Raw genomic sequence first — 16,730 nt, 5'->3', positions numbered from 1 at the left:
CTGCTCCGTATGTAAAGCAAGCCATGATTTGGAATAAGACAGACGAGAGGGAGAGGCAGGGAGAGGGGGGAATTAAACGACACACAAAGGAGAAAACTCTAGCTAATAGCCCTGATACTGCTCTGTGGCTGCTGCCGGTTGGGCTCTGGCGTCCGAAAAGCTTCCATAAAAACCCAGTCCAGCCTGGGGGAAGAAGGCAGCACACGAGCACAGCCCTGCGATATGCTTTTAATGACACGATATGCTTTTAATGGTGTGACATGCTTTTAATGATGCGATATGCTATTAACGGTGCAGTTTCAAGAGGGCAGGAACAGTGCAGGACAGACGGGAGGCTYGGCACGTTGAGTCCCCAAGGGCTCCGTGCAATTCCTTTGGATTATCAGCGGCAAAAGCCACAGTCCCTGGAGGGAGTTAAGCTTTGGGGAGGTAGTTTTAAAGCTGGTGTTTGGGCGGGAGCTTCTGGCAGAGCCTGTGCAGTGCCACCCTGGCGCCGTGGAGCCCGGCGCCGCTCCGGCTGGTCGTGTCCCGGGCTCCGGCGCCCGGCACCACGGGGCCAAGCTCCTGTGGCTGCACCAAGCACATGGATGGCAAGGGCAGCAGCGTTTTGTGCTGCTTTATCACACAGACCGTCACTGTTAACGGCCCTTCTGCCTGTTGATTCTTCTCGTTTTCTCCATTCCTCCATCCTGTCTTTCATTTCGCTCTGTAACTGTTTTAGTTAAGAGAATATCCATTCTCTGGAAAACTTMGTTGAACACTGAGATAAGAATTGCAATAATAAAATAACAGCAATATTTAAGAAGGAAGCAATTGRAAGTGAAAGCTTGTTTCCCAAGAAGATGCATCGCACAGAGGCTAGTGAAGATCCTTTCATTTTGGGGTTGAAGAGTCTATATTACATATCGCTCCTGTGGTRGATATTTTATAGACACAGCTTTAACATAATACAGGGCTAGATTAATATCCCTCTGGCAGGAAATGTGGAATCCCGGCTCTTTGCAGCGTGGTCCCAGCAGTGTCCACTGCACGTGGTGCTTGGAGACACTCGGGGCCGCGCGTGGTCCCCTCTTGCCATGGGCATCTCCAGGAGGTCCCAGCAGCATCGCCCCAGCTGTGGGGCTCGCTTCGTTAGCGTGATTAATGGCACATGCTGCCCTTGGAGATGAAGAGCAGGGGTGGCTGCAGCCAAATCTGCCGGTTCCTGGCTGAATGCAGGCAAGTTTGGGGCAGAACCTCGGCGATTCAGTATTCAGCCGCCGCGGCATCGTTATGCCGAGCTCTGCAAGGCCCCGCATTACACATGCATGCACCGCACCATCATTTACCGAGGAAATGAGAAGAAACCGGCCAAGATGAGTCTTTGGGAACGGGGAAGGCATATAACAAACACAAAAATTAAAACACTCGGGAATAAGGCAAATACTGTGGGTAAGAAGTGGGAATGAGACAAATATTGGATTAAGACAAATACTGCTGCAGATTCCAATGTCAATTCTGACAGCGGTAGTGAAGTTTGGAGTGTGTTGACAATTGGAGATGAAGGGCTAAGACAGGAGGCAAAAAATCTTCCAGACTTCAGTCCTGTGTCATTGTATTATTTGACTCGGTTGACCTAAATTACTGGGATATAACCAAATAAACTTAAACATGAGCAGTGCACTTAAATACAGGAGGCTCCAGCAAATTAACTTGCTTTCCTTTACAGCCAGACTCCCGCAGATGTGGCAGTCTTTGCCTCTCATCTGGATGCCTCAAGATTTTTAGTTATAATTTATTATATTGGAACATGTTTAACATAGGCTGAAAATCTGCTCGTTTGATGGTAGCAAGATTAATAATGTATTTACTGAAACGGAAAGTACAGACACGGTGAGCAGAAATTGTATGGTAAGAAAAATACTGAAATCCATTTGTTGGAAGTGTCAGATGTTTAAAGAAACGCTTGGGAGCTTGCGGGCGAGCGTTCAACTCCCTGYGCAAGGATGCCGAATTGGGACAAACTCGTTTTGCTTGGCTTTGGTTTCGCTGTGCGTCTCACCACAGAAAAAAAAGAAGAAGAAAAAAAAAAGGAGAATATCAGTTACTGAAGAAAAATAGCGCCCGGAAATGGTACAGATAATTCACCTGTAATAAAACTGCATGGGAAAATACACCGAGGAGGAACCTAGCGGTCACTCCTGCTTTGCAGAACTCTGCCAGTTTGGGAAACATTCAAAAGTAGTAATTGCCACTCAAAATAATTTTTCACATGGAAGAAACCTTCAGTGCTCTTTGCATCRAGGAGAGTGTCCTATAAATAAAATATACAGTTGTATGGATATTTTCTGACCTTCCTTAGGTTTGCAGCACAAATAAACTGTACAATCAATATAAATAATATTAAGGAGTAGTCAAAGAAAATACCAATACATAAACAGTTGCATTAACTACAGGCACTTAAATGAGGACTTGCGTGCCCAACAAGTTGGCTGCTTTTCAGCTATATAAATTACTCTAGTAAAGCGCATCTCCCCGTAAATCTTGCTTCTCTTTAATTAGGACATTGCTGAAAAGACGGAGATGCAAAAACTTCTGCCGGCCGAGTGCACTGGCGCGGCCGGAAAGCAAAGGTGAGGATAAAGAGGCACAAAAAAGCTTTTTCGGCACGGTGAAGAATACGTATTTAATAGCTTTGATAAAGGTTTGAGTTACAGAAAATGCAGCAACAATCCTGAGGCAGGTCTGCACGAGGCAGCGAAACCGAGGGAGAAATTGATGCTTTATTTATTAGACTGCAGTCATCGCCGCACGCTCGCCAAGATGAATGGCGAGGCGCTCGCAGCGCCAAAAACGCGCGGCAGAGTCCTGCACTTGACATAGTGATTATTGATAGCGATGATAAAGTTCAAAACATCGAACAGTGAAAAACCCAAAAGCAATACTAAAAATGGTGGAGTGGAAGTGGAAAATTATGTGAAATGTTAGGGATGTTTCATCTCAGTACCTCTGCCTCATTATACTATCAGCAAAATGTAAAATACATAGACTAGATAAATGTCTCATTAAGTATTTCACTGCTCATTCTGGGGGCTTGCTAGTGTGCTTGAATAATGAAAAATGTGGAAGCACTTTTATCACGCGGCGGTGCTGGCACCGGATAGCACTTTGTCAGGAGGTGTTGTTAATTCACTATATAGACCAATATTGTATGGAGGGATATAGTATGACAAAGTGTTACATCTACATAAAAGCGGGATGATTCGGAAATATCCGCTGTGTTTTCAGTGGAGCTTTTATGGGAGCAGGCGGGGATGCGCTCGGCTCCGTGCGGAGGTCGGGCTGGGATTGCCTTGGTCTCTGCGGAGGCCCGTGCAGGGGAAGGGACTTGTGGGTCCCGTCGCCCCAAATGTGCCCGGTTGATTCCTGGGTGCCACCGCGCTGCACCTTGTGCTGCTCTCCAGGCTTGGTGGCATGAGAACCCCTCCGATTTTGTGGCACAAAAAACATATGTCATAGGCACAAGCATAAAACGCRTATGCTCTATGTGCTCGTATACGTAGCTGTACATGGTGTGCAAGGCTTCTGGTGGTCACAGCAGAGCGTGGGCTGTTCCCAGCAAGGTTTTCCAGGCTCCCATGATCCAAGCGCACTTTCTGYGCGTTCTGAGGCAGGGATGGTGGGAAAGGAGGCGGCTTTGCCYTGAGAGCTGGGCGGTTTTGCAGCCTGCAGGCCCGGTGCTCTGCAAGCTGCAGCTGGCGGTGGCGGCCCTGCGAGCCCCGGTGCGCTAACGGCAGCACCAGCAAGTGCACGGGAAGCCTGTCCTGGCATGTGCATGGATCACTGCAAGACCCTCTCTGCAGTGGGCTGTGGGGAAGGGCACGGACGTACCCAACGCATCAGCCCCCGCTCGGAGCCGCGCTGCGGAAAGCCGTCCCGGCGTGGGGAGCGCCTCCTGTATTCCTTGGGGAGCGGTGCAATAATTAGAATTAATAAGATTTTAATGGTGATAGCGTAAGTGCCGAGGCTGCACGGTGGGAGGTGTCGGGGAGGTTTCGCAGGAACATTTTCTGCTGTGAACCAGCTCCGCGGCTCCGATTCCCGCGCGGCTGCGCTCGGGTGGCGCGGGCTGGCGCCCGGCGGGGAYGCGGCTCCCGGGAAGGAGAGCTCACCCCTAAAGGCACCGCCTGCAAACGCCTGGAAATGTCCTTCCCGAGACCCGCCGCACTCTGTGGCACTGGGAGGCACTGGAATAATCCGGGATTTTCCATTTATTTCCCTATAAACCCTCATAGCAGGGCTAAGCCCTCACAGCAGGGCTGTATAAAGACAGGGCTGGTGTTGTGCTCCCCCTAACTCTGCCTTGCCTTGCTCAGTGCAAGCTCAGCCCATGGGGGCTGGAACCCCCAGACCCACACAGCAAACGCTTCCCTCGCCTAAAGCACCTCGCCCCGAGCAGCTAATGCTTTCAGCTTATGAAATAGCTGAATTATTTTGAAGCATTTTGGTAGCCTACAGTAGCACCATTTCGTTGAAGTTTTTCTGTATTTTTAGGGTCAGTGGGTGAGTCTTGTTTATGATCACCTAGGCCAGAAATCACAGGTGAGTTTTATCCACACGCAGGAGAATGAACCCAAGCCTAAAGCTGCAGAAAAGCTGTGGAGCGTCAGTCCTCTCCGGAGGCTTCAAGCTCTGCTGTGCCCAGGAATCTCCAAGGCTGCAACAAATGCTTATAACCGGGAAGAACACTGAAAATAAATAAAATAAAATAAAATAAAATAAAATAAAATAAAATAAAATAAAATAAAATAAAATAAAATAAAATAAAATAAAATAAAATAAAATAAAATAAAATAAAATAAAATAAAATAAAATAAAGTAGCAATTGCCACCTGGAGGAAGAGGACAAGTGCAGCTCGGAGTGCTGGATGGCTGATCTGCATTTTGGCCGTCCCAGGTGTTGGTGCCAGGACTTCTTCACCCGCGGGTGCCGCCCGTCGGGCCGGTGCACGCAGAGCTGCAGCGGTGCCGGGCTCTGCAGCCGGGCCGGGCCCTTGTCCTCTTGCTAGTTTAGAGCAAACCCATCCTGCACCACCCCCTAGTGCTGCGGGCGGGCCGGCCGGGCGCCTGCATTCCCCTCCACACTCCCCTGCACATCCCGTAGGAGTCTTTGGGATATATGTTTAACATATAAAGAAAGCCGTAAGCATGTAMATAAAGTGGCCAACAGAGCCGCGGTGCCCGCGGCAGACCCGGCTCGTCCAGGCTGCAGCAACGAGGACACGGTGCTCGCAGGAGCCTCCGCTGCACGGGGACACGGGGCCATCTGTGACAGCCATGGAGAGGGGGTCACCTGGCAATGACACAGCGAAGACCTAAAATTCAACATCGGCCACTTCAGAGCAAATTTAAATCAAAATGCACCATACTTTTGCAAATCATTTGTGTTCACAGGGGTGTTGCAGTGAGCCTCTCTGCTCAGAGCAGAAAGCCGCATGACTTTGCAAGCTGCTCACCTCTTCTAAAAACTGCTCTTTTTACTGCCCTTCTCCCTTACAGCCTTGGTTTTTGTTAGGGAAATGTAAAGAAAGGGCATTTCCCGCAGGAGGACAGGGCATGTCGGCAGCGGGGCCGGCGGGAGCGCCCGCATGTGATGCTGCGGATCGCTGCCTCGCGGCGCAGCGGGACCCGCAGCCCCTGCACGCAGGACACTGTGAGAACATGAGACTGTGAACTTGGGCTTGACTTTGCGGAACGCTCTGCAAGATGGGCAGTGCTCACACGAGCCTGGCTTTGCACCGTGCACAGCGCTTCACCCACTGTGATGTCCCCCCTACACCTCCTGCCCGGCAGCTGGAAACCCTCTGAGAAYTGGGGCAGAATCAGCTAAGTTTTGCATCTGGCATGGAGAAGCCAGCAGAAACCTCACAAAACTTAATACCAACAGCAAATAATTAATGCTGCTATATATTCAGTGGAATGAATATCAAGGATTCGTCAGCACTGAGGTATGTGAAGTAAGTGGACACTAATACCAATGCCAATAGCATCARTACTGTTGGAATGATCCTGAAGACACGGGATCTAACTAGTTCCCAGTGGGACAAGAAGAAGTAGCTCAGAAAGTGAGTATCTGTGGTACTGCACTGAAGCACCAGAATCATGCATCATCTCGCTTTTCCAGGAAACATCACAGAGTCACGGAAGGGTGGAGGTTGGAAGGGGCCTCCAGAGATCATCCAGTGCAACCCCCTGCTGCATCAGGCACGTGTAGAGCACGTGGCACAGGCCTGCATCCATTACTCTCTCTGTAGATATAATTTTTACTAATTCTTTGCAGGCTCTTTTTGCATTTCTTTTTACTGAGCATGGTTCGCATGTCAGACTTTTGGCTCCCCTGGTGCAGACMGTCTCCCAGGACTGGGACAGTCCTAAGCAGGAGGACACTTGGGTGCTGCCCCTTGAGGTGTCACGGGGACGATGATGAGATACTAAATGCACCGTGGCCGTGACCATGAGAGCTGCCAAAGCAGCCTTACCTACTGCAGCCCTGTAGCAACAACAATAATAGTTGACAGCAATGGCTTTAACTCCTAGCTTTGTAGTAGGAGAACCTAGGTTTTATAAAAGCTTACAATTTTTTTTTTTAGGGTTTTGCATTCCTATTGAAGCCCGGTTGGAAGGCTCCTCCCGGYTCCGTGTTGCCGTGCGGGGCGGTTTCCCGCGGTGTTCCCAGGGCGCCTGCAGCGCGCGGTGCAGCCGCGGAGCGACRTGCGGCGAGCTCAGCCCCAAGGGCTGCTGAAATTCCCGAGCACTCCCAGGTCCCTCCCGTGAGCCCTCGCAGCCGTGCAGCASTTCTGTTTAGTCACGAAAATAGGGTTATTCATGCAGACCCCTTCCCGCCGGGAGCACCCAAGAGCCCGCAGCCCGGCACTCACCGCCGGCACCAGGAGGAAGGAGCCTCCACTCTTGACAATAAAGACGTGCCAATGTTACTACAGCCTGTGCGCGCCGCTCCGTATTTTTACCGTATAATGCATGGCGCGGTGCCAGCTGATTAACCCCCCCGTTACGTGGCACGTGTAGGACCTGCCTCCTCTTCCCCAAATGTAAGATTTGTGAATATCAGATGGCGCAAAGCCATAAATAACGGAGCACGTTATATGCAAGGAGCTAATTCAGCTGCTTATTCTCTTTATTATGCCGTCTTCCTTAATACAACGTCTCTCAGCTGCCATCAGGCAAGAATCCGCTGTGAGTAAGCTGTCAAGTTTAATTGGGCTACACTGTAAAGATACATAAATAGATCTCTTAATAAATAAATAAAACTCCCTCTCTCGGAGTCCGAAAGCAGTGGAATGTGCATAGCCTGAGCACAGTTCTGTTAATTCTGTGAGATTAAAATACATTAATCTGCCAGTAATACAGGCTGTCTATTTTAGAGGAGAAATAAAAAAAATGCAGTATTTCACCTGGATTTACAAGCTCAGTTTTGGTTGCAGCCCTGTATAAATTTGGAGTTCTTGTTGCAGGTGGAGGTGCTAATGCTGCTCACGACTGTTTCTCTTGCCTGACGGTTCTTGTTTCTGCAGCATGTGTGTGTACCTGAATCACAGTGAGTACAGCTGGAGGTTCATTTCAGGAAAGTTACCACAAAGTCATGAAAAGACCTAGATTTTTAAAAATCAATTTTTTTTTTCATAGCTATGACTATTATTCATTTAGAAATATGTCAATATTTCAAAAACTTTATCAATTAGAAATGTTAGCACTGCTAAACACTAATGTTCTTCCGCATTTCGTACTACACCAACATTTCTCATTTCTGTGTTTTATCCACATATTCTGTGAAAAGTTGCACTTTCCGATGTTTTTCCCCCAGAARGCCTTAGCCCTCGCATGGCTCCTCTCAATCAGAGCTTCCAGACCGCAGCAGCCCTGCAGCAAAGCTTTCAATGAATTATTAAAAAGTGCTGAGAATTACTTTATCCAGGTAAAGAGCAAAATAAGACCACATAATTCCCAGCTATTAACATATAAATGCAAAAGAAGCAAAGGCGCTTTRTAGGTATTTTGCACAAAATAATTGTTTCCTCACTCGAACAAGGTGAACCAAACTGGAAAGATATAAACTTCGTGATGCGCTTCAGTTGTCGTTGTTATGCAATTATCAATAGGCCTGCAAATGTGATGCATTCATCAATAAGGCTAAATAAACTTCTACTAGCCCGCTGAGGACGTTAGGAAGAATGCACTAGTGAGCGTAATCAGCACAAACAAGATTTGATCGAGGCAGAAGGAGGGATCAAAAGGGAAATTGCAGGCTGCTTGGGCTGGAACAGGACTGGTGCCCTGTGGTGCACATGAGGGGAGCAGAAGGAAAGGATGGGGAGGCTCAAAGCAGCCTGGGCGGGAGCAGGGAGAAGTAAAGACTTCTTGTTGGTAGATAAGCTGGGTCTTCATAACCCGTATCTGCAAGGAGGCATCCACAGAGGTGCCTCGGTACCCTGGGGCAAGGCTGTTGGCTCTGCCTGGGAGATCGGTGGGCTTCAGTTATACACCTCCCACATGTCTAAAAAGTGATTTTTCCATTCGGATTTCTTTGGTAAAACTTTTTCAGAATGTGGAAATCACCTGTCCCCGTGCATCGAGCATTTTGCTGAGACACCATTCATTTACTGCATATAATATATATGCATTATAATAAACTATTGCTGATTTAAATACCGGCTGCCTTTTGCGAAACTGAAGCACGTGCCAAGATTCTCGCCAAGAACACTGGTTTGTACATTGTTCTCTTTGCAAAAACACAAGTTTTTGCAGTGCCTCTGGTCATCCCACTGACCCCACAGCTCCCCTAAGGGGAGATGGCACTTGCAAAGCAGGGAAAACGGGCACGTCCTGGCAGTCTGGTCCTCTCTGACAGAGCAAATGAATTGGGGCAGGGGGGAAGCTCTCTGCTCTGAGATTTTCTGAGTACATGACAATTTTGCCAAACACCTTATCATGCAAATTATGAATTTTACCTTCTAAATTAATTGAAATAGCCTGTTTTGAATACTTCCAGGGAAATAGTTCAGTTTTTTAAATGATACCTTAAGCCTCATTACTCATTGCTTTCTGAATTAAAATAATGAAAAATAGCATTGCAGTGTTTACGTTTCATTGAAGGAACCCAGAATCTTATTCTTTTTTTTTTTTTTTATCTTTTTGTTTACTTTTTTTTATAATATATTACCGCAATATGCAGAATCTGAGAGAAGTAATTCCTTTTCCTTTTTTTTTTTTTTTTAAGAAAGAAAAAAATTCTAATATTTTAAATCCTCTGGGCAGATAGTTTACAATCTAATAAAACCCTCTTTCTTGTGTTTCTGTTTTTTCTTTCCTTTACACACTGAACTATCCATCACCAACTATTCGTCAGGTTTAGCTCTTTTGTCTGTTCACAAGCTATCAATAAAATTGATCATTCCTCATAATTGTTTGAGTGTTTTAAATGGCCATACCTGAGCCAGGAGAGGTTGTATGATCTTTTTTAATGAACATGACACTGCATGTTTGGTGTTTCCAATTACATGTTTTTGATTTGTGTGAATGGTGACCCAAGTCACTACACATCACACATGGTTGTCTTTAATGTCGAAATAAGAGAACATGCCAAGCAGGTTGGTGAGCTTGTGCTTGCTGGAGAGAGCGGAAAGGAGAAGCTGGTATATGGCAAAAACTGGAATTTTGGCCACAAGACGAGCATTGGAAATCACTGCAACAGGGATATATTCCTCCTCAAGGGAATAATTACTGGAGTAATAAAAGTCATAGATTCTTACAATATCAGTGTCATTTCTACCTGTGTTTTACTTACTGACTTTGATGGCAACCAGTCCTTTAGGAGAAAGCAGAAGAAATATGTAGTTTCGTGCACCATGGAAAGAAACAATAATATGAAAYGAGGAGGGAAGGCCGGTTGCTTGGGAAAAGGTATGAATGGAAGGATGGGCACAAGGAACAGGTCTTGAGTAAAGTGRAGGGTTGTGGGTATCTTCCCGAAGGGAAAAAGAAAAGGAGATATAATTGAAAGGCCAKTTTTTTAACTCGGATACTGTAAAACATCACAAATAACTTCAGTTCCAGATCTGCCTATTTACAGAGGAGTTCTGTGTTGGAAGCCACCAGCGATGGACCAAAAAAGAGCTTTTGCAAATATTAATGCTTGACATTTCCTTTGCAGCAGCACCCCAACTTCACAGTGAGGCAAACACTCTGTTGCAAAACATACAGCAAATGTTCTAGTCCTATCTACAAATTCCTCATCTGCTCAGCTCTTCTCCAAACATAGGCCTGGACGTTTTCACCTCTGTCAACACGAGTCTAATCATCTAATCTGCACCATAGCTGCTCCTCCATAACTGGCTCTTCTTAAACCTGTGCACATTTGAGGAGGTGGGTCAGACAAGGACAGCGCAATGTGGCAAAGCTCTTAACTCCCAAAAGAGATAAATTGTCGTAAATCCCAAGCCTGGAGAGGCTTTCCAGATGGGTCAAAAGTGTGAGGGTGCCCAGCCCTGGCCCAGGCTGCCCAGGGAGCTGCGGAGGCTCCTGCTCTGCAGATCTCCCCAACCCGCCTGGATGGGACCGGGTGCCCCGTGCTCTGGGTGTCCCTGCTGGAGCAGGGGCTGCACTGGGTGATCCCTAGAGGTCCCTGCCAACCTCAACCACTCTGGAATTCTGTGGAAAAATGTTCAAATGACAAATGATGGTTACTGAAGTGGTTGGACATCTTCTGGACATCTAACCATGTTCTCCTGGTACAGAAGGAGATGCTGCAGATGCTCCTTCTCGCAGGCTCCGGAGACTCCTCTGACCTCTGCTAAACGATCTCCTCAGGAGCCCTAGTTGCTGCAGGTCTTGGATTCTTTTGCCTCCTGCTTTTGGCTCTCGGSTACATGCAGTTTTATTTTGCCTTCTCTCTTTTGCTTTTGCAATCCTCCTCCTCACAGCCCGGGCATGACAGCTCTGTCAGGGAGTAAAAGACAGAAGCCATAATTTAAACTGATGTCTTTTGTTTGATAGTGTCAGCCACTAAAGCAGATGCTGATAATCAAGATAATCAAATCAAGAGAGTAAGATCTGAGGGGTTCAGACGTGCAGACACACGAAGTAGATGGGCTGACATTTGTTTTGCTAACTTCAGGCTGGTTAGATTTTACAGTCTCTTCTAGACAAATTATTTGGGGTCTAGGGAAAAATTGCTGTGAGTGACTGAGTGTCATCTCTAATGGGGGTCTCAGCTACCCCTAAATGGTTAATCATCTTTGCCATGATACACTAGAGGTGCAGATTTATTCCATTGCCCACCTACCCATCCAAAATGTTTCTTTTCTCAGGTTAAATTTACTGTCATATCTCTAAAGCAGAAAAGTTTGAGAGGTCTCTGCACACAGAGCAGGATAGCACAGTACATTTGGAGATCAGGATTTCATCCAGAAAAATAATATCCTAATTTCAGTAACTTTTATTCCCTGGTTCTCTTCTCATACATGCTTACAGACGACCGGGTATTTGAGGAAAGGAAATCTTGATTCAGGCCAAAGCCTTGATTCATGTCTTCACTCAGGTGAATCCCAAAGTACTGTTTTTCACCAGTAATGAAATCTCGTTATTCCGTGCTTTGTAAATCATAGAATCTGCAACACGCAGGACAGGCACCAGCCCCGGGACAGCAAGAGCGCAGGCATGGGCTTTGTTCCCTGCTTCGCCAAGAACAGCCTGGCAGAATTATTCATAGCGGCTCAGCCTACACCAGGAAATGGTCTTTTGTATGTTTTGATGAAATAATGGAGTTTTACTAATAGGAGATCTTCCTAGAGGGCTCTGCAATTAGRTCCTTGCTGAGAAGGGGCGCGAGCAGCTGCGCGAGCCGCAAGGCGTGCGGGAGTCTCTCCAGCAGAGCTCGTGCAGCAAGGCAGGGCAGGGAAGAAACACCGAACGCGCTGCTCACGCAAACTAGAGCACTGCCGCGGCCTTCGAAGTGAGGAAATWGAGAGAAAACACAAACTAGACCTGCAGCCAGCTACTCAGTCTAGTTTATGTTTTGTCACCTTTGTGTGAAAAAGGCCATTCCTGTTCTGCCTGGTGGGAYCACTTCCCTCAGCAGAGCCTGGCAGACATGGTCAGGTCATCTTAGAAGCATGGCAGATCAATATAGAAAACCATTATTATTATGATCATTATTTTGAGATCCTAAAAAAATGAAAATAATAGTGTTGCATATATCTTTTTACTTGCTGTTTGAGTTTTCAAAAAAAAATTTTTTTTAAGGAAGGTCTAGAGAATTTTGGGTTAGATGAACCTTGTGGACATTGTGGCTAGACCATATTATGAAATTGTCTGTGTCCATAAAGAATCACAAATAATAAGAAATAAAAGCAATTAGTCATCATATCTTCAGCTGTTTCTCCACTGCCCCCGGAGTTAACCACTAAGGTGACTACACGAGCAATGGGATGCASCTGCTTGTCACTAATTGAGGAGGAGCTCAAGTGTAGGGCAATCAACCAGGTCTTTGCTTGGCCATCTGATGGGTGCCAGGTGCACTATAAATCTTATCAACAGAYTAACACAAGGCTTCTGAAGGCAGTGTTTGTCCTGGTGCCGGGTGAAAGGTACTACCTTGGTTTGATCCCCATGGTGGCTGTGAATGGCCGGGAATATCTTCGCCTTTGGCATATGAGCTTTATGATATCTTGAGATGGGAGATTTCACGTACAAGCTCCCTGAGTGTTTAATGGCACTATTAATGTTTCCGTCCTATTTTAGGAAGGAGAAAGCAACAATGAGTTGACGTGAACCTGATGTTAACCTGGAAGTTTTTGTTTCTGCTGGGAGTGTGCCTTGGACCTTTCCTGCTCAGGTGTAAGTTAAAATGCATTAAGGGGCATTGCCCCCAGACCTTTTGGAGGGGTGGCAATGAGGAACTTGCCCCTTCCAGGCAGCTCCACAGCTTTGGTGCACACCCTGGCTTCTTCCCCCACACTAGACCTCTAGATGATGAGCAAATGAAAGGGCTGGAGCGAAGCAAGCTCAGGCACCCTGTTATTCTACTCTTAAATATAGACACATGGTACCTAAAAGATGCTTAATGATTTCCCAGGCTTGGCGGAAACCCAAGGCAAGCATATGTAACAATTTCCAAGAGAAATATCTGACATGCTAGGCCAAATTAAGGCGTGATATTTCACTTCTTGTAAATAACATGCTGTTTTATTCATATCTCTGTCTGATATTGATATTGCATCCATTGGGAAGGTAACAAGGATATTCAGGCATGCATTTTGGGAGSAACTTGAGTGAAATCTATGATTATTTGTTTTAAAAGGAAGTAATCAAGTGTATGTATGAGTTCCTATGCTAATGTGGAACTATAGTGGGTGGCTGTGTCTGGGTGGGTTGTGAATATGTCCAAGGATGGAGCCTCCACAGTCTCTGTGCAACCTGCTCCAGAGGGCAACCACTGTCCTGGTGAAGCGGGGTTAGGGGTGAAGTGGTGTCCACTCGTCTACACCAAACTGGTGTGTGCAGCTGGGTCCAGACCCAGCAGACAGTGCGTCCATGTGCTCCTGGGGCTGTGAGCTGATCAAAGCCTCCACAAGGGCGTTCCTAGGAGGGCTGCAAGCCAAAGGGATGGCCCGGAGAGGTCCCGGGTGGCTGGTGCTGCTGCCCCAGGAAGGGGGCACCTTTGGGTCCCTGTGGCTCTAGGCTGGGCATGGGGTGGGCTCAGCAGGCAAGTCCCCCTGTGCTTCCTGTGTGGGCTGGAAGTGTATGGGGGAATCTCTTGCATGRAATTTTGTGGGGGGTTTGCAGGGAGGGAATCCCAGGATGGTTGAGGTTGGAAGGGATCTCTAGRCATCATCCAATCCAACCCCCTTGCTCCCGCAGGGACACCCAGAGCAAAGGGAGCCCTAAAGCAAACCAACATCAGATTTGGGATAACCTGAGCAGTGAAAAATTCTCTATTTTTTAAGTTTCAGTGATACTGAGTGAGCGGGTAGTGAAGCTACATTTGGAGTTATCAGGTGAACATCACATCAGTTTGTTTTCTTCTACAGGTYCTTCAAGATTCTTTCATAATTCATAAAGATAAATAATCATCAAAAAGCTTTGTTACTCCCCACCACTAAACCGATCCTTTCTCTTCCCAGACTGATGTTTTTAAATAGATTAAATTAGCGCTTCACATGTTTTGATCTTCATAATCTTTCCTTGAGTTGCGGCTAAATCTGGAATTATGAACATAGAACTGCCTATCTGCAGGCAGCTGCAGTTCACCCCCAGGTCTGCAGCAGAGGCACTGAAGGAAAGCCATAATCTTTTATCCCCAGAACTTCTGAAACAAAGGCTCTTAGACCTTGAATGAACTGGCGGGAGGGGCCCTGTGCCCTTGCCTTGATGCCGCTCGGCCTGGGAACAAATGGAATGCCTTCTGCCGAGGCCGATGTGGAGATGTGTCCTGCCTCAACGCACTCGAGACGGGCAGTTCTCATGTTCTGCTGCGGAGCTGCAAGCCAAGACCCACGCAGCCACGGAGCCCCGCAGCCACGAGGCTGGGTATGCAAAACTCGGGAGTTCATAAATATTTACACTTACCATGATCACTACAGGCAGCAGTTGCCTCTGCCAGCTCAAAGGAGCTCCAGGAGCTCGAGGGCTGGGACGCGAGCAGACTGGCACAGGCAGGGCCAGGGAGAACCACTGTGGCCGGGAAACGTGGGAGAGCAGCCCCAGACCAACCAGGAGCCTGGGGACCCTGGGGCAAGGATGAGGTGGGACCCTGGGGCAAGGATGAGATGCCACCTTGGAGAGGACAGCATCAGGACAGGCCTATCTTAATGGGGCCAAGGTGGAGGAGCTGGTGTCCCAGTGCCAGCTGGCTTGGTTTCCCTTTCAACCTTACTTTTCTCCCTTCATCCATATGACACACGGGCATGGACGTGTTGGATCCCTTCTACTCCGCTGGCCTAAATCTTCAGGCGTGTGCAGGTAACGGTGATTTCCAAGCCGATCACATTTAATTTGCCCAATAAGGATGTGTTAATCTTTGCTCCATTTTTCCCTATGGGGATTCCGTCAACTTTCTTACTGTTAAAACAGACTGAGCGTGTTGGAAACMCTCCGTTCCTGCAATGGGAATTCCTTACACTAGGACATGCGTCCCTGGGAGCACCGACCTCCTGCTCCATAGCCCATAGCCTTTTCCAGACTGGGCGTTTGGAAGGAGAGGAAGAAGAGGCAAGGCAGCCTAGGCAAAGTAACAAGAGAAAAGGGCCARTATTTTAGCAGGTACCTCTTTGGTGATCCTGTTGAGCGAGGTGGAGGCTCCGCTGCCCGCGGCGCTCCCTGCGGCACCTCCAGCCTCGCAGGCATCATCCGCACAGTCAGGGTTGTACAAGTTCTGGGAAGCACTTTGGTGTGTAGGGAAAAATCCACATCTTGTTGAAATTTGCATTATGTCATCTTACATGTGGTTATGTCTTGTGCCTAGTGATGCAACGTAACCCGGCGTAACCCCACTTGACTTCACGCAACAGGGATGTCTCCCGTGCCGCTCGCCGGGGACGGCGGGCTGCGCAAGGAGCTCTTCTGGACTCCAAACGTGGCTTTAGCGGGAGGGCTTGGAGAAGGTGCTTGCTATGCCTAATTAGTTAATAGTAATCATATTAGAGGAGTTTGGCTTGCGTGGCATGCAGTTTTATATATATATATAAAATGATGCTTGGTCTTTCCATTTATTGAGGTATTTGCTGTGCAGAATGAAGCCAGTAGCTGTGTTCTTTCTCTCCATATTTAATTTGTGTCTGGCTGCAGAAAACGGGGTCAAAGCATCTAACCTAAGTGCACTGATACATTAAAGAGCATTAGAGTAAAAATAAGAAGAACAGTGGTTGGAGGATGTGCTTTCCTGCACCGCTGCAGCTTTGGTGTGGTCTTCCTGCCAGGTGCTGCAGCAGGACTCCAGGGGATGGGCACCAGCAAGGAAGCACCCGTGGTAACCCTGTGATCTCCTCCCATGCCTGCAAATTTAAGGGAAAATGCTGTCAAATGTTACTCTGCCTCAGCCCATGCGATGCTGCCATCGCTAATGCTTTAAAAAGGAGAGGCAAAGGGGGGAAAATGTTCCAGCCTGCAGAGCAGGGGGTTTCCTCTTACAAACGATGGGCCCCTCAGCCCCGCTCCGTCCCGCGGCTGCGGCCGAGCGGTCGGGCGCGCTCCATGGGCAAGGCCACGCGCTGCTGGGCGCCCCGGCCATCCTGGTGCCGACCCGGCTCCCGGCGAGGTGTGTGGCAGCCCCGAGCCRGGCCAGCTCCCGCTGCCATCCCCGGTGCCATCCGTGCGGGGCAGCGCTCTGCGTGCGGGAAGCGAGCGGACCGTGCAGCAGCCATGCCGGCAGCAATTCCACGTGCTGCAGCTCCCTTTTCCGCTCCTGTTYTCCCATGACCTTTCCACGCTGCTGGCCGTGGGGCTCCCACAGCCCTGCACGAGCCTCGCCAGCGCCGGGGGCCCAGGGACTTTTAGGAGCGCCTATAAATAAATAAATAAAAGCCTGGAAAGGCTTCTGATTGTAAGGGACAACCGCGCATGAATCTTAATTACCGTAATTGGCTCGTGGTTGCTATGGCGATCAGCGGGCGCTCTGAGGCACCTCTGCTAGACCGGCCGCGGGCACCAGGCGCGCTCCCGCGCGGGCACCGGCAGCA

General features: G+C 48.1%; 1 long non-coding RNA gene across 1 annotated transcript; it reads left to right on the top strand.

The window, feature by feature from the left end:
- Positions 1-12,802: 12,802 nt before the first annotated feature.
- Positions 12,803-16,130, top strand: LOC112946373. The gene is made up of 4 exons (XR_003249231.1): positions 12,803-12,891; positions 14,358-14,583; positions 15,518-15,656; positions 15,972-16,130. It is a non-coding gene; the product is annotated as an uncharacterized LOC112946373 (long non-coding RNA).
- The last annotated feature ends 600 nt before the right edge of the window (positions 16,131-16,730 follow it).

The sequence above is a fragment of the Nothoprocta perdicaria genome, unplaced genomic scaffold (assembly GCF_003342845.1).
Source record: "Nothoprocta perdicaria isolate Ctin4 unplaced genomic scaffold, notPer1 scaffold_203, whole genome shotgun sequence".
Taxonomy (NCBI): Eukaryota; Metazoa; Chordata; class Aves; order Tinamiformes; family Tinamidae; genus Nothoprocta; species Nothoprocta perdicaria.
Note: the sequence above shows the minus strand (reverse complement) of the source record. Positions and strands in the feature narration are given on the sequence as shown.